The sequence below is a fragment of the Panthera uncia genome (assembly GCF_023721935.1).
Source record: "Panthera uncia isolate 11264 chromosome B2 unlocalized genomic scaffold, Puncia_PCG_1.0 HiC_scaffold_25, whole genome shotgun sequence".
Classification (NCBI taxonomy): Eukaryota; Metazoa; Chordata; class Mammalia; order Carnivora; family Felidae; genus Panthera; species Panthera uncia.
In genome coordinates this window covers 3,182,409-3,200,209 of record NW_026057581.1, presented here as the reverse complement: position 1 = coordinate 3,200,209, position 17,801 = coordinate 3,182,409, and the positions used below count along the sequence as shown (strand labels likewise).

Here is a 17,801-nt window from a genome sequence, read left to right as displayed (position 1 = left end):
CCAAGTACACCAGCTCCAAGTAGACTCGCCAAGTAAGCGCCCTCTTACCCAACCCCAAAGGCTCTTTTCAGAGCCACGCATGCTTTCGATAAATGAGCTGTAATCTCTTTTGGAAAGCTGTTTCCGGGTGTCTGATACGTTTAAATCTAGCTACGACTCCCACCAATTTTCAGTTACAGGTGCGTAGAAAGTGTTTGCAAGTAACCGTGTCAGGAGCCATACCTACCGTAAATTACGTGCTCACGTTGAACGAAAATGGTTCTAAACAACTACTATCCCTTCAATTTCACAAAAGTAGGTAGTCAAGTGAAAATCCCATTTGAGGACACAGCTCTCCACTCCCTGGGCTGGGCTGCAGATTGATCATGAGGCACTTGATAAGGAAGGAGCTTACCCAGAGCACAAAGGAGCCTGCTCTGAAAACTTTGTTCTCCTCACCTTTTTTTTCTTTTCCTTTTTAATGTATGGAGGTGATACTGAAAACAGCCGAAGGCCGTGGGAGCGTCCCCGAAAATGTACGTGGGCTTTTCTGGTCGGCCTGCTTTGCAGCGGCTCCCATATCTGCTTGCTCTGAGCAGCCGGCCAGGGAGGGGGCCTCTCTGGGGGAGGAGGGTGGTAGAGTCTATACTGTATCCAAAAGTCGAAGCGGGACCGGAAGGAAACGTGTCCGGGCTCTGAGAGGCCTTCCAGTCCTGTCAGTTACTGTCGCCTCTGTCCTAGGAAGTCCTATTTCGCTTACAGTCTTTGGGAAGCATTCAGCTGTAAAGTCCTCTGGGCCAACGAGACAGAGGCCCACTACTCAGTCCCATCAGGTGTGTGACTGTGATGAGGCGATGGGTATCCCCCGGGACCGAGGCCCCTTTCTCAGCACCCTGGCCGCTTCCCTGGCGTACCCTTGAGGTGAGGCCAGAGTGGAGGTTGGAAGGGAAGGAAAGCCTTTCGGGCAGGCAGCGGTTTCTTTTGCACAAGTTTCGCTGGCCTGAAGGGTTTCAGCTGCTGGGGAGTGAGGAAAATGTAGACTTTATTATTCGCCAAGAAACCTGATGAGAAATCTTTCCTGGTGACGCTGACGCACCTGCCGGGTCACATCCTCAGGGTAGAAGGTGAGCTAGAAACGAGCACACACACAGACACACACACATGCACACAGACCCACACTCGCCACGGACGATGGCAAGGAAGAGGGTGCCCTGAGCCTTGGTGCTGAGCAAGGTAGATTCTGCCACCGGCAATCTGGACAATCCATTGGTATCTGGCATCAATATCACAGGGATTCAAACACCCAGGATGAGAATTAATTTAGGGATTAAGCCCAAGCTGGCTTTGTGCCCCTGAGCACCTGGGTAATGCAAATGCAAATCCTCTCTGGGGAAATGAGCTTCATTGTGGGCCTCAACAAATCCCCGCATATGATACCTGGAAGAAAAGGAACGAGAGGCTTCATACAGGACATTAGCACATTATTCAACAAGACACTGTGACCCAGAATAAGAGCAGGGAAATAAATGGAGTAAAAGGAAATTAACAGATACAGATTTCAAGTGGCTCACTTTAATTTCTTTAAAAAGAAAAAAAAAAGAATTTGAAATATGTCAAAGGACTAAGATGCTAGTAAGATCCTTGACATATGTCAAAATTCCCCACTAAATTGTTACATGGCGATAGTTCACAGTATTTCTAATAAATTAGTTCATTCAAGAGATAGTTATTGAACGTCTTTGGGTCAGACACTGGCACGGGCACTAGAAATACAAAAAGAGACGACGTTGTCCCAGACCATCTGGAGCCCTCAGATTTGTAGAATATCAAGAAAACTTACAGCTAATTGCTTCCTTTTTTTTTTTTTTTTTTAATTCATTACAATCTAAAAAAGTGTTTATCACTCTTTGGAACTCTGCTGGCAGGGGAATAGACTTATACGGGAACTACAAAGCTCATTAAATTAAGGTAAAATATTCATCTCAATATTTGAGTACGAAACAGAATCTAGAAATACTAACAGACATAGTGCAAAGTTCAGGTACACTCCCAATAGACTCCCCTCACGTCTGGCACCAACTGCAAAGTTGAAGGGTCTCCAAAACCATCCTCGGATTTGATCATTCACTAGATGACTCACAGAATCCACTAAACTTTATTGCACCCAAGGTTGGGGGATATTAATTACATCAAAAGGATACAGATTACACATAAGCCAAGGTGAAAGGCACATGGAGCACAGGCTTCCCAACTCAGAGCTTCTGGTAGGTCCTTTCCCAGTGGAGGCCGGGGGAGGGTTTATGTCTCCCTGCCGCACAACAATATTGGCACAACACACAGACATCGCCAACCTAGGGGATTTGCCATATGAACATGGTTGACTGTCCACGTGGCTGAACTTTAGTCAGCAGGCCCTCTGGAGGTAGCCCACGTGCCACATGACCCAAAGCCCCCAACATAAGTGACATCATTACCCTATCCTGTGCAGCCCAGGGCTTCTAGGTAAACAAAGATCATCTTATCATGCAGGACATTCCATGAGCCTAGAGATCCCCTCCCAGCAAAGGGCAAAGGCCACATCTCTCTTTGGATAAAATTGGTTCTTCACCATACACATCGTCGTAAGAAAAACTATAGGTTTACAGTTTTGATTAGATGGCTATGATTGACCATAACTTGAATTCTCCAACTATTTTCTTTTTTGATGGTTCTGTCAATGGTTTGGGGTATTTAGATCAACTGTGGACCCAAAAGTTATAAGGAGATTTCTAATTGAAGATAATGTTTTTGTACTTTATTCAGATGAATAACTTCAGCAGTCTCCTCCCTGACTTATACTCCCACTGCCCTCCACACCCTGGCGTCAGCAAAGAAGACTTAGGAGAGGTGGAGATCACGCTGGGGAAAGTTCAGAGTTCTTCACCTTCATTTTGGTGGCGTGGGCACACAGCGCTACATAGAAGAAAACGCTCCCTTTGCTTTACATGGACAGCGGCACTTGACTGACCTTTCCTTTCAACAACCCTGAAATTCGCTACCGTGGAAAAGGAACAGGAATTGTAGAAAAGTGAAGGACTAACGTTTTCGAATTTTGTCTAAAAGTTTAACCGTGAATGTTAAGCTGCATTTCATAAATACAAAACAATAAAAGTATCACAGCCAAATGGTGGCTATTTTTTAGGAATAGGGAGAAGAAGGAAGGTGAGAGGGACTGAGAAAAAGAATGGAAGAAGCAAATGGCTACTGCGAAAGGGAGCGCCAGAGCCTGAAGACCAAGGGGAAGGCACAGAGGAAGATAGTAGGAGAAAGCAGAGAGGGAAAAGAGGGAGATGAAGAGTTACACCTTGTTATGTGTTTGACACTTCAGCTGAGAATAGCACATTTTACGTGCTGACATACGCCCCACATTTCTTGGGTTTGGGGGTGAGTGGATGATTACAATGTTACAACATTTGAGAGACACTCTAACCAGCAAATGCACATGGCGCCCTTCAATCCGGCTCTTAACTTGCTCTGTTCATTCTTCTTCATTACCCTTAGCATAACTGACATGAATTTGCATATTGTTGGTTTCCTCTTCCCATTCTCCAGGCTCTAAGCTCCACTGGGCAGAGTTAGTCCTTTTTGCTGCTGACTCCCCAATGCCTAAGGCTGTTTCCAGACACACATTAGGCTCTCAGTTAGGATTTACAGCAATCATAACTGCTTAAAATACACATATAACAGCAGGGATAGAGGATGAACTGAATTGTTGCAAATGTTTAGTAGACTTAGCGACTCAGTCTTTTTGGGTCTTACTTTCCACAACTATATAACAATAATAAAATGTTCTAACAAGTAGTGTATTACTAAGGATTCAGTGAGGTAAATCTTGTAAAAGTCTTAAAGTACTATGGACATTTATTAACACTTAACAATTGTCAGCAAGAACTATATTTTCCTCAGTTGCTGAATTAAAAGGACAATCAGAGTAGCCAACTTTTCGCAGGTCAAAAACTAAGAGACAAAATATGATCTTTGAGTGACTTGAATCCCGCCACAAGAAGTATATTTGGGGATTTGTAACGAAGATCATGTTGCTTAGGAATATCTCTTGATTAAGGATGGTTTGAGTCATTATCTGCTCATGTGAAAATGACTAAAGGTAATATTGGAGTAGAGATACCTCATAGCGCATTATACAAACACATGTGAAAAGAACTCTCTTCCTTATACAGATTCCTTATACAGATATCAGATATACACTGATATCAAATATCAGTGCTGATGGCAAAATGGCACCTAACAAACAAACCCTTTTTTATTTCTTCAATTATAGGAGAAATATGAATGCAAAGAAGAAATGAATGTAAACACTAACTGAAAATGTGGATGAGCTCATAGAATTTATCAAGTATGAACGTCTGTTTTGCCTGAGAATGATTGATTAGTGTGCCTACCCTGCTCCGATCTAACCCATCCTGGTTTAGTGTACATGGATTCCGAAAGCATTATCTCAGTGTAAGAGCCTAAATAAAGTGCTTTAGTATTTTCATTTCACTTGTTGTTTTAATTACGAAAACAGAATTTACTGCTGTTACAGGCCTACAGGGAATCATTATTTATAATGGACTATGTTTGCTGGAGAAGTCTAAATGAGGAGGGCAAAAAGTCTGTAAATGAGATGTTAAGATCAATAAAATTCGTGGAGAAATGGAATTCCGCATTCCTTGTTGACCCACATCATTCCCCGAGATCTCTCCTTTCTAGACACACATTTATTTTTTCACTTTATCTTCTGCTTCAAAGTCTGAGTGGGTAAGGCCTAAGCACTGGTTTGACTCTAGTAACGATCTTGGAGGTAAGTAGCTTGATTTAGCTCAGCTGACATTAAAAAAAAAATTTTTTTTTAATGTTTAGTTATTTTTGAGAGACAGAGAGAGAGAGAGCGAGAGGGAGCACTAGCAGGGCAGGGGCAGAGAGCAGGAGACAAAATCCCAGGCTGGCTCCAGGCTCTGTGCTATCAGCACAGAGCCTGAGGGGGCTTGAACCCACAAACCATGAGATCATGACCTGAGCCTCAGTCCCATGGTCAACCGACTGAGCCAGCCAGGCGCCCATCAGCTCACATTTATGAGGGCACCTCCGGCATCTGAATTAAGGGAAACACAATACTTCGAAGCACTCTCAAACGTCCGCGTGCACCAAAATCACCTGAAGTATTTTTTTAAAACGTAGATTGCGGGGCCCCACCTCACAGATTCTGATTCACCAGATCTGTAGCAGGATCCCATTATTTGCGTCTCTATATTACCCAGGTGATGCTGATGCTGGTGGTCCAGGAAATCACACCTGGAGAACCGTGCTTTCAACTAGGAGAGGGGATTTCCTTGAAATACGAATAGCAAACAGCAACACAAACCCGATCACATTCAGGTCTTAACTGAAATCGAAAAGTCCTAAAAATTGGCAGCCGCCCTCCTCCAACCTTCGCGACCCCGTGGCCCGGCAGGCCCCGCCTCCCCGCCCCCCCTCCCCCCCGGCCAGTGTCACAGCCACGGCCCCCGCGCCGGCTTCCTCATTGGACCGTCCTGTCACGCCCCCACACGCTGGTTTCTCATTGGCCCTTCTTGCCACGCCCCCTCACGCCGGCTCCTTCCGTGGGACTTCCTGCAACGCCCGTCCACACCGTCCTCCTATTGGGCCGTTTCCGCGGCAGCCGGTGGGCCCAACGAGCCTCACGTTGCGCCTGCGCCACGTTACGTGCTTCCGGCTCCTGGGCGGGGTGGGGGGGGGGCGGGTGTCGCGCGTCTTCTTGGCCCTTCCGGCCACCGGCGCCAGGCTGCTTCCCGTGTCGCCCCTGCTGGGGCGCAAACCGTGGCGACCCGGCCTCGCCGCGCGGCCGCTGGACGTTCGCAACAATCCAGCGGGCCGTCCGCAGATGAGAGCGCGGAACCGAGCGGTGCGCGGACCGAGCCGCGGGGCAGCAGCTTCCCTGGTTGGCCTCCTCTCCGACGGTTTCCGAGCTGGCCCGGCCCTGGTGGCCGAGGACACCCTCGCAGTGGCCGCGCAGGACGCCCGGCTTGCACAACCCCGATTTCCCGTCCTCATATTTGTAGGACACTTCCTTTGAGTATTTGAATGTTACATAGTTTCTTTTACGATATGCACACTAACCCGTGTATTTAGAACTACTTTGTTTCCAAGCATGTGAGAGGCTTTTATTTTTACTATCTTAAAAAAAATACTCTTTAACTGCTCTAAAGGTCGGTGAGGATAAAAGAGTGCAATATAGGGGCTCCTGGGGGCTCAGTTGGTTAAATGTCGGACTTTGGCTCAGCGTCCAGCTCTGCGTTGACAGCGTGCAGCCTGGAACCTGCTTAGGATTCTGTCTCCCTCGCTCTCTGCCCCTCCCCCTCCTCAAAAATAAACATTAAAAAAAATTTTTTTTTAAGTGCAGTATATATAAAACTGGTACCTATTTTCTCGGTACCTATTGTTAACTTTTCTGAAACCAGGATTGAAATTTTGAAATTTTGAAATGAATACCTTGAAATAAGTCAGATATTCTCTATACGTTAAACGCAGGAATCACAGATGAAGTTATGTTTATCGTGTTGTTCAAATCTTCTATAAGCATAAGCATTTTCCTTGCCTTTTATATGAACTTCAAAGAGTAGTATATCGAAAGCTTGCCCTACACCTGTAGACATGAAGTAACCTTGAATCTGGCCGTTGCTGCCATACATAGTGGCTGTTTCGTCGGGTACATCAAGTCCCTGAAGGTTACATTTTATCAGCGGATTTTTATTTTATCTTTATGAATTATAGCTCTTTCTCATCTCCCGAAGTTCTATTTCATTACTTTTAAAAATGGGCCTGGTTTTGACTATCCCTTGCTTCTTGCCTGTATTATTCCATTTTTATTTCTTCAGACTTTCAGCAAATATTTCAGTCTCTGAATTCCCATATCGGAAATTCTCTGTCTGAGGGAGAGGAGGGGATCTCTTTTGTTTGGAAGCGTGACTCCTCATACTGTGTTTTCCTTCTCAATTAGGTCACATTTATTATGAGTTTCTATTTAGACACCCCAAATTTCTGGGAGAGTTCCTGGAACGTAATATGTGTTCAATAAATAGTGGGTGAATAGTTAGTTGGTGATACATAGATAGATAATAAGTAATCTGTGTGGACCTACAGAATTGGGGTTACAGATGTTTCCTTCCTGAGGTGGTTTGTTTGCCTCCACAAGGCACTAGAGGGCGCAACGAACCCACTGTTCTTTAATCTGGAACCTTTCACTGAAATAGACTCTAGGCTTTTGGTGAAATCCTGCTTGTAAATTTCCTCTACCCTTCTCCATAGCTCCACCTCTGAGACAAAACAGGTTTCCTCTTAGAAATCTTTGCTAGATTTTTTTTCCCCCTCAAGCCTGAGCTTTCTCAAACGCTCTGGCTCTCGCTTACTAGGTGTCTCCAGTTCAGTTTAAGGGTCTAGAGTCCTTTTTATCCCCAAGAGGCTGACATTGACACAGTGCAGAATCAGTAGGGCTTCGTCTACTAGCTGTTTATTGTTCTGGGAGATTTGGGGAGTTTTCCTTGGATTTAGGGAGTTTTCCTTGGCTTCTCGTGATCTAGGCCATGATATGCTAGAGTGTTTTGGCTGTTTCTCTACTCCTTAGCTTTTTTGCTTCAGAACGGCTTTCCAGAATATTTTGTTTTCCACACTGAAACTAAAATCGCTTGTAGTGTGTACCTCTCTATCCCCACTAATACTTTGAGCTTTAAAATTTGGTTAATATTAATACTGCTACACTTGTTTTCTCTTGATAAGCAGTTTCCAGGCATATTTCCCTTCATTCTTATTTTCCTTTATTATGACTTTTTAAACCCATACATGATTTATTTTCAGACTCAGGAGCACTTTCTAATGCACATTTTGAATTACACACAGCTTCTTGGTTTAGGAAAAAAATCATTAACATCATAAAAAGATAAAATATTGTACATATTCCAGAACTCTAATGTTGGGGAGGAAGAATTCCTCTGTACTTCAAAGTCCTTGTAGCTGGACTAAGAATCAAATTGGTATGGGACGGGTTAACAGTTGAAAGTCAAAATTAATGGAGTACACACACAGAATTCACACAGACATGGGAATTTCAAAGACTGGCAAAATAAAGTATGTATGTCGTCCTGAACTAAGGAGAAAGGGGTAGGGGTGTGGGACTTTAGGAGGAGGGAAGGCAATTCACAGAGGAATCAGAAGAGCACGTGTTTAGTATTTACATGTTTGCCCTGCTTTACAAATGGATCGCTCGGATAAAATTTACCTTTGTGAATCAACCTTATTCAAGGAAAGACCCCCCCAACTTAGATTCTTTTGTTTGGTTAAGGGAGGGACAAAAGTTTTCTTGAGCTGCTGGGTCTCAAGTGTCTTGAACTCAAAATGTGTCAAAATGGCATAAGCTGGGAGGGTGGGGTGGGAGGTACACGTCCTGAACCCCTTCACTTTCCCCAGCTGAAACTTCTTGGGAGTTTCATTTATTCAAGGTCGGTAGTTTAATCTCCTTGATCTGGTCTCTTAGTCGTGACCATAGCCAAACTCATTTCAGGAGGCAGTGATCAAGGTGTATTCTCCAAGGTAGGCCCATGGTTCAAATAGGTATTAAACAAGAGGCATTTCTATGGAAACAAAAGAAAAGCAATGGTTGATGATTGGATCTAATGTAAACTCAGTTTTTGAGTCATGGGATAACCAGCTGAGAAGACTTCTATATGGCAGAGTTGAAACCATCTTCAGACAGAGCGAGGGCAAGGACTGGCAATCCGATAGATCTTCCTAGATTGTAGTTCAGGGGTCTCTGGTGATCCTTTGAGGGGCCCATAGAGCAACCGCACACAGACTATCTACGCATGAGCTATTAGGGCAATTTTTTCACATCAAGTCATTTATACTTAGTTTGCAGGGCTTTGGGGAAAAGGGGAAGTTTCAGCTCTCAAAGAATTCAAAGTCAGAAAGACGAAAGAAAAATCAAAATGTTCGCTTAGAGACTTGTGGCCAGGCGCTGGAGGATGCCAGAAGAAATCACGATCCAGTGCAGTTTATAACATATAGTATTAAAATCTAATATCTACAAAGATGTGTGATAGAAACGTATTTTCTCTGTATACTCACCCTCATTTTTACCAAAGATAGCCATATTAACAGTATTTTGTTTGCAAAATAAGTCTAGTTTTAAGATATCTTGGCCCGATTATTTCCATAAGCGCAGCAAGAAGTGTGGTTGATGGTATAGACTCTTGAAAACCTGCTTTGCTGGAACTTTTCATAAGGAATCTCAAGATCAAATTGGTAATAGCCTCTCAAGACCAGAAGCCAAGCCAAATGCTTGCCCTCAGACTTTGCCTGCGATACCTGTACATCTGGGTGAATTCCTCTCCTCTTGAGGTCCCCCAGATATCCTGAGGTTCCTGTGCCTGCCAGAAAGTAACCTGCTCTACTCACCTAGTAAGGTAGCTTGGAATTCTGTAAGCAAGGTATCAGGGTGATATTTCCTGGCTTTATTGGCTCCATAAAGTCAGCCTTAGTTCCTCAAAGTTGATGGGTCATAACTGAGTCTCTGCACATCTCTCTCAAATACGACAATCTAGTCAAAGACTCGGTAGTATGACCATTGTTCCCAATGACGTCTTGTCATAAGGAGAAGAGGTACTTATTGAACTTATATAAATAAACATATTGCCATCAAAATATAAGAATTCTCACTGAGACTTTCTGGATGGTTCAGATAGGGACAAGAGCTAAAGCTTTCAATTTGTTCACGGAGGCATATTTTGTCAAATTGCTGAAGTCAGTGAGCTAAGAGAAGAGGTTTTCTTAATCTGGAAAACAAAGCAAAACATTTGTTAAAAGTCAGCAATATTTGAAAGACAAAGTCATATACAGCAAAATTACCTTCCTCAATTCATTCGGTCCCATGTTATTCTTGTTTGCTTGAATCCAGTTTTTCCACTAGTCCTGGAAATTTTTACATAGTTCCATTTTATGGTCTGAAGGTTACCAGAAACCCACAGAGTTTTTTCCATGAGTGTAACTAAAGATGAAGTACATTTGAGGGAAACTTTATAGTGACATCTGAGTACAAGTATAGCTGTATCTTATAAAAGACTTAAAATGGTCGTGGTTAAGGATCTGATTTGAGTTTCATCGCAAAGCAATTGACAAGGAAACTTTGTTATTTTTTGTGACATAGAACACTTCAAGACCTCAGATTTCTAGAAGTTTCGTATCAGTTTAGATGATGTATCTATATGAATACCCACTAACAAGGTTTATCACTTCTTTCATAATGCCTCCCATGTAATTTCACATAGTAAATAAGCCTAATTAGTTTAATTTCTCATCAAAACTGTTTTTTGAAATGTTACAGGGGCCCGCTAGAAAATTTCACTCAGATTATGGTCAAAAGACTTCATTTTAGAATATGATTCTGGGAAATATGTCCAAAAAAAAATAATAACAAAAGATGTGAATATTCAATCATGGATTGAATCATAAGGATCACAATCGTTATGAAATGATCCATTTGCAACTAATATGTAACTATCCATTGAATTGTAACAGCAGTAAAAGATACCAGAGACAAATTCAGATGGTTACAGAGTTGTGAGTAAAATTTAGCTTTTTTTAATATTAACACTAGGTTTTCTTAAGTAATCAAAGACCTGATAAATATGGGAAATTATTCTGGCAAACAGAATCATTGTTTTTTTTAGGCGGATAACTTAAAAGGTAAAGAAAACATTTGTTCACAATTTCTTATGAAGAGCAGAGCAATAGTTGAAGAAAATTTTGTACTTGTAGCAAAGAGAAAACAAAAACTTTGCACCCACCAGAGTGCATCTGATACTGAAACTTGTTTACTAATTTAAATTTGTCCTAATCTTAGCCAGTACTGACCACATATAAAGTTTCCTTCCAAAGAATCTTTCTCCATAAACCTACAACTTTCTCTATTTAACATTCCGATCTTGACTTGAATTTTCTGTCTTTAACCAACCAGTCTTGTTTTAAGGCTTTCTTTTGTCTCAACAAATATGTCTTTTTATTACTCATACTTCTTACCAAAAGCACATATCTTACTTTCCTTGCATTCAGAGCTGTCATTTCTAGCAGTCTTTATTACATTTATTAAAATGATTTATTACGATGATTACTGCTTAGGGGCGCCTGGGTGGCTCAGTCAGTTAAGCATCCGACTCTGGCTCAGCTCATGGGTTGGAGCCCCATATCATGCTCTGTGCTGACAGCTCAGAGCCTGGAGCCTGCTTCAGTTCCGGTGTCTCCCTCTTTCTCTGCTCGCACTCTGTCTCTCTCTCTCAAAAATAAACATCAAAAAAACCTTTTGAAAATGATTAATGCTTAGAAACCTCAATTCCTCTTGAAAACTAAGTAGGAAGCAATTGTGAACTGTTACACCACAACTCTTCATATTGGCCAATTTATGAATATGTGATATTATTTTTAGAAACATGGATTTTTTCCTAATATAATCTTTCAGTAAAGCATAAAATGTTTACTAGCAAACCCAAATTTATCTTTAGTTTCTCTGTGATAAGGCAAAAGTAGATAAACATGCTCAGTACTTAATATCTCATTATTTTGTTTTATTCGGAACAGAGCTAGATCATCAACAAACTTAACTTTTACCCATTATTTAATTTACAAAACTTTAAAAGGTTAGCTTTCCAAAGATTTTGGAAGTTATTTAGTTTACCTATAAGGCTTTTTACTTTATTTACATCTACATAAATTATGTGTTCTAACAATTATGCATAGACTACCCCGCAAAAACTTCATGAAGTAGGTATTCTAAGTTTTTTTTCTTCCTAACAAATTTTGCAACAGAAATGATGGGGGTTTGGGGTGATGATGCGGTGGTCCAGAGCCAACGGCCAAGAAAGAATTCTTGAAGATGTCTTTGGTGCAAAAAAGTGATTTTATTAAACCATGGGGACAGCATGGGCAGGAAGAGCTGTATGGGGTCGTGGCGGGTAGCTCATTATATATCCTCAGGTTGGGAGGGGGTCAGGGATAGAGTAAGTCTCTAGGGTATTTTGGAAGCAAGGTTTCCAGGACCTTGAGGGGCTGGTGTTGTGAGGAAAACACCATTTATTTACCATTAAATAAAACCTCAACCGTGAGACCCTTCAGAAGTATATCAGGGGCCATAAGCTTGGAGTATAATTGCCAACATATACTTGGGGGTTAAAGATAAAGGAGGTTTGCAAAGGAATTTTTATGTGTTTAAGGAGACTTACAGGATCCTGGGGGGGTCAAGATAATGTTAAGCCAAGACTCCCTTTTGCCCCCCAGCAAAGTGTCACCATCAAGGCAGCTGAGCTCCTAGAAGGAGGTCACTCTGCTGGTTTCAAGGACGTGTCACTGGGGGGTAGACAGTTAAGGAAATTTAATTTTTCATTTGCCTTAGTTTCCCATCACCATGGCAAGCACTTAAACCCCCTTCCATCTTGATGAGGGTGATATTAGGGCTCCAGGAAGTGGAGTCTATAGGTTTCTGGGAATTAGACAGTGGATAAGATTGCCTTTTTCTTGCAGTTTACTGAGCTCTCCATAAATTGAAGGAGACTCCTGTCCTGCAGGACTGTGATCTCCACGAGTCAACCATTTGCTTTCTTTCCTCTCCCCTGTTCTTGGGTGGCCAGGAGTGTCCGAGGAATGTCACACATGCCCCACCTGGCGGGGAGGGGTGTGGGGGCATGCTGTGGGGGTGGACGGAAGGGTGCTGTTAGCCTGTACTTTGCCCTCAGCTCGCCCCATGCCCCCTCATCAGAAATACCATGAACTTACTGGATTCAGTAAACACAAACAGGATAAAAATTTTATATTTCATGGTGATAACTCAAAAAGCACGTCTATTTTAATGAAGCCAACAAACTGCAATTAGCTTCAATACCAAATATTTTCCCAGATTATGTGAATTTGAAAATCATTTGGATTATTTTTTACCTTTCTGAGTGTTAGAGTGCCCAATCTTTACAAGCGTGTGCCAGCTTCCAACCAAATATTGTACATTTAGTTATATATAAACTGTATATAAATATAGTACGTATTCATTGTAAAAATACCATCCAGAAGTAGAGAAAATCTCTCACATTAAAACATACATGGACATATACACACATATCCTAATATTTGTGGAGAGGACATTATAGGCCCAATTATCTATATATCCACCTATCTGTTTATTTTTTTGAAAAACTTTTCCCTAAAGTTTGCCTGTCAGAAAGATTGGCTCCTGGGTCCCAGAGAAGATGGGGGTAGAAATTTTACATCAAAAGGCAGAGACAGAGTTTTCTTCAAGGTGTATATTTGGAGCCCACCTGCCTGTTACGGTAGTTGCTATAGTCTGGGCAAAAAAAGTCATAAATTTGCATTTTAAAAAGGCCTCTTCCCCATCTTCCCTTTTTCCTTTTTTTTTTTTTTTCCATTCAGTTTCAGGAGAGTGTGGGATGTGTTTACATTTCAAAGACATGATGAGATTTATAATTTCAAGGGACAGAGAAAGAGCGCAAAGAAATTTTTTTTCTAGAGTGTCAGGGTAACTGCTATTTAGAATTTACCCTCTTTTAAAAATACAGAACAATTTTCTTTCAATATCCTGATTTTTTTTAATAATAGCCACAAACATTTTCAAAGGAATATGCAAGATCTGAAAATTGATAAAGACAGGTGGGCTTTAACTTGTTTCTAGAGTTGTGGTTGTGGTTGTGATTTAGTAGAGATTTGTAAAATCAGGACACATGACCCTAATCCCCCAAAGACTGGATTATAGCCCGAATATCAAGGGATGGCCCATCTTCTTAACTGAATTTGCTTCTTTATATCAGGGAGAATTTTAACTAAAATGGGAACCAAAAGATCTACACCTTTGTAAAGTCTATATGTAGCCGTTTAATAACCTTGTTTTTCTGGGCACACAATTTAAATTTGGCTTCTATTAGCCCCTGAGTATTGGCCTTTTGCAAATTATTTGCAGGAAGGCCTAGGAGACACGGTGATCATCTATTTCCTCAGAAGGCAAAGTTGTGAACGTAGTCAAATAATCTTTCTAATTACTCTCTAAATTTGGTAGGATCTTTTGAAAGCAGACATAAAGGGGCTTTATAGTTTAAAAGCTCTGCTGTTGCCCAGGGGACACTTTTTTTTTTTTTTCCCCTGCAGGGGCGAGTAGGGAAGAGTGGATCTAGGCTACCACTGCCAAGGACATGGTGTAGCAATGCTGAGGCTTGACAGAGCCCCGTTACAGAGCCTTGGAAAGTAAGAGCATGGGCACCCCTATGGCCAGTCTCCGCTGCTTTTGTTAAACTCATTTCCAGGCTTTCAGTAATTACATGAGCAACATCTATACTCGAACCAAGAGATTAGGCCAGTGATCTCTGTAAATCCTGTAGGGAAAGGGGAATTAAAAACAGGCAGATGCGGCCAAATCTTAAGAAGGAGAATTTGCAGTGGCTGTGGCCATTTCCTTTTGTCTTGTGTCTAATTTCCGTTCTATTACCTCATCAAAGGAGTCACCAAGGTGAGCCGTTATAAGACAACTGAGAGCTCTTTAAATATATTTTTCAAATACAGCCAATCTAAAGGATCCCTTGTATGGCCATTGATGAGTAGGATCTATTAATAATGACTTAAAACAAAAAGCCTTTTAATGGCTTACTCCAAGACACAACAGGTGTCCAAAGAGGGCACAGAGGATGCAGACTCCTGGTCCAAAAGTTTAGTTCGTAATTAGTCTAAGAAAGCAAAGGTGTTCATCACACAGGCAGTAAGGACGATATAGTGAAAAAGATGTCTCTGGTCTCCCATGAAAACATGATACACCTCCAGTCACAGACCCACGAATCAGTGATAAGCGGGTAGGCGCTTCTGGAATGGAACTTTCCAGCTCTAACAAGTGGGGAAGGTTGAGACGACAAAGATTCCTACGGGCCAGAACTCTCGTGACAAACACACCCGGGAGGTGGCACAGCCAGCCAGCCAGACAGGGAATCTGGGATCCCCAGTCTATTCAACTGGCCATCGGCGTGCACCTGATAAATGTACCCTCCAATTGGTCGAGACCAAAGAGAATATTCTCGTTGCTCAAAGGCCAAGCTCTTCAGACACAGAACAAAACAAAAGGAAAGTATTAACAGATCTAAGCCTTGGGTCTCATGGAGCCAAACTAATTCCTAGGAAGTATTTGCTGTGGGGTTGGGGACTGCGGGTTGTTTTAGAGTGTACTTCCGTGCACAGGAGTTTTCTTTTTCCTTTTTTTTCTTTTTTTTTTTTTTGATGTTTATTTACTTATTTTTGAGAGAGAGAACTCAAAGTGGTAGAAGGCAGAGAGAGAGAGGGAGAGAGAATCTCAAGCAGGCTGTGCCCTGTCAGCACAGAGCCAGATGCGGGGCTCGAACCCACAAGCCGTGAGATCATGACCTGAGCTGAAATCAAGAGGTGGACGCTTAACCGACCGAAACCCACAGGCACCCCTGCACAGAAGTTTTCTCGAGCTGGTGTACCTACTATCCATATAACCGTTTCCAAGAGCAACTCACCTTACCGCGGGAGTTTTCTTGAGCCGGCCAGCACTCTAACAGCTTCTAAGTGTTCAATCCATCCTCACCAATGGGGTGAGGGCTTCCAAGAAGTCCCTTCGCAATGAATGACAAGCAACGTGAAAGACACAGACAAACGAAAACAAAGACCATCTCTGGGAGGAAATGGATCGGTTACCAAAGGGTACCGGGCCAAATCAACCAAAGAGCCGTTTAGCCCAAAGAACTAGTTCCACATATATTTTCTCCTGCTAATCTAAATTTCAAAAGAGAGAAAAAGGACGCTCACCACTCTTGCTCCATCAGACTCCACAGACAGAGACTCCAAGAGGCTGACGTGGTAAGAAATGTGACCTTCCAGCTACATGTCAGACGACCCAAGGATCTCTAAGCTGCTGCAGTATCCAGGACAAACAGTGCCCAGTGAGTTAAAGTACCCTGCAGACTATGCCAGCCTTTGGGGAGCATGAATTTCTGTCTGTCCCTTCAAAGCTCCTTCTACACAAGTTGGCATGAAAAGATTTACAGGAGAAAACCAAATTTATAGTATACATACAGGGAATCCACAAATACATGGAAATTCCAAAGATAGGCCAAATGAGGTCAATAAATCATTCTCAACTAGGGGGCAGGGGGTAGGGGGTTGAGATTACAGAGGAAGGGAACGCACTTCATAAGGCAATAAGAACAGATGTTTGGTCATTAGATGTTTGCACTTTCATTCACATGGGACGGGGCTTCAGAGCTGACAACCAAGAAAGGATTCTTGAGATGTTTTTGGCGCAAAAAAAGGTGACTTTATTCAAGCACAGAGACAGGACCCATGGACTGGGATTGTGAGTGACTGGTTATACACTATGGAGTAGGAGGAGTGAAGGCAAAAGGGAGGCCTCCAGAAAGACTTGCATATGCTAAACAGGACTCCTAGTAGATGCCAGGGGCCTTGCTATTGCCGAGCTAGGGTTGTTTTCCCACTAGTAAGACCTTAACATTAGGACACTAGGGGGTTCCTGGAGAAACGTTATACTCTATAATTGCCTCAAATATTTGTCAATGGGCTGCAGGTTATAAGGAAATTTAATGTTACCTGCCCTCTCCTTTAAAAAATTTTTTTTAAATCTTTACTTATTTTTGAAGGAGAGAGACAGACAGAGTGTGATTGGGGGAGGGGCAGGGAGAGAGACACAGAACATGAAGCAGGCTCCAGGCTCTGAGCTGTCAGCACAGAGCCCAACGCGGCGCTCGAACTCATGAACCCACGAGATCATGACATGAGCTGAAGTCAGAGGCTTGACCCACTGAACCACCCAGGGGACGCTACCGGCCCTTTCTTTCTTGCCTTTGTTCCCACATCACTATGGAGGGGACGGTGATGTTGGGGCTCCAGGAAACTGAATCTAAAGGTTTCTGGAGATTAGACTATTGATAAGATTGCCCTTGTAATTTACCAAGATATTTGTAAACTGATGAAAATTCATGTCCTGCAAGACTGTGATCTCTATCAGTTAACCATTTGTTTTCTTTCCGTTCATTTGTTATTAGGTAGCCAGGAGAGCCTGAGGAATATCACTCCTATCCTGTGGAGGGGGGGGTCTGTGCTACCTTGTGCTCCGCCCTCGGCTTGCCTCATGCTCCCTCATCAGATGGATCACTCAGAAAAATCTTATCTCTATTAATCACACTTATTTTGGGAAAGACTCTACTCCCAATTTAGATTTATCTGTACGGTTAAGAGAGGGAGAAAAGTTTCTCTTGAGCCTGCAGAGTCTCATGCGTCTTCAGCTAAAAATAACCCACATGCCAGACAGGCACACTAGAGGGGGGTGGCCAGGCCTAACCCGAAACACTATAAAATAATCAGCACTTCTTACACAAGATTGCTTCCCTGGCATTCCAAAACAAAAGAACATGCCTTCTAATATCCAAAATTAATCAACAAATTAATCTACATTGCTACACACTAATCATAATTTGTTATAAAATGGATTAACGGGACTAAAGCGGCCAGGAAGAACAGGGGAAAATTTCTCTCCGGATATGACCAATAGGAGAATAGAGCTCGAACCAATCAGGCCACACGACGAACCCACCAATCAGAAGTCTCAAAATGAATCCTATATTTGCATAAAGCTGCCTACAAATAAGCAGGATCCTGGCGCCCACCCCATTTTTTCTCCTTTCGGAAGACGACAAATTTGAGATGCCTGAACCAGCGAAGTC

General features: G+C 42.5%; 3 protein-coding genes across 5 annotated transcripts in view; 2 read left to right on the top strand and 1 right to left on the bottom strand.

The window, feature by feature from the left end:
- Nucleotides 1-4,384, top strand: part of LOC125939383 (histone H2B type 1-A) — a 373,771-nt gene extending 369,387 nt beyond the window's left edge. Inside the window, exon 2 of one of the 2 annotated variants that reach the window (XM_049654823.1) lies at nucleotides 4,298-4,384. The gene's annotated coding sequence lies outside the window, so the exon portion shown is untranslated. Of the gene's footprint in view, nucleotides 1-2,781; nucleotides 2,872-4,297 lie in introns of those variants that run through there. The other variant, XM_049654822.1, reaches the window with a different exon arrangement.
- LOC125939384 (histone H2B type 1-M) overlaps nucleotides 1-4,388 on the top strand; it is a 38,295-nt gene extending 33,907 nt beyond the window's left edge. The window contains exon 2 of one of the 2 annotated variants that reach the window (XM_049654827.1): nucleotides 4,298-4,388. The gene's annotated coding sequence lies outside the window, so the exon portion shown is untranslated. Of the gene's footprint in view, nucleotides 1-2,781; nucleotides 2,873-4,297 lie in introns of those variants that run through there. The other variant, XM_049654825.1, reaches the window with a different exon arrangement.
- The window catches only part of LOC125939366 (histone H2B type 1-C/E/F/G/I), a 131,566-nt gene that overhangs the window by 74,558 nt on the left and 39,207 nt on the right, over nucleotides 1-17,801 (bottom strand). The window lies entirely within an intron of this gene.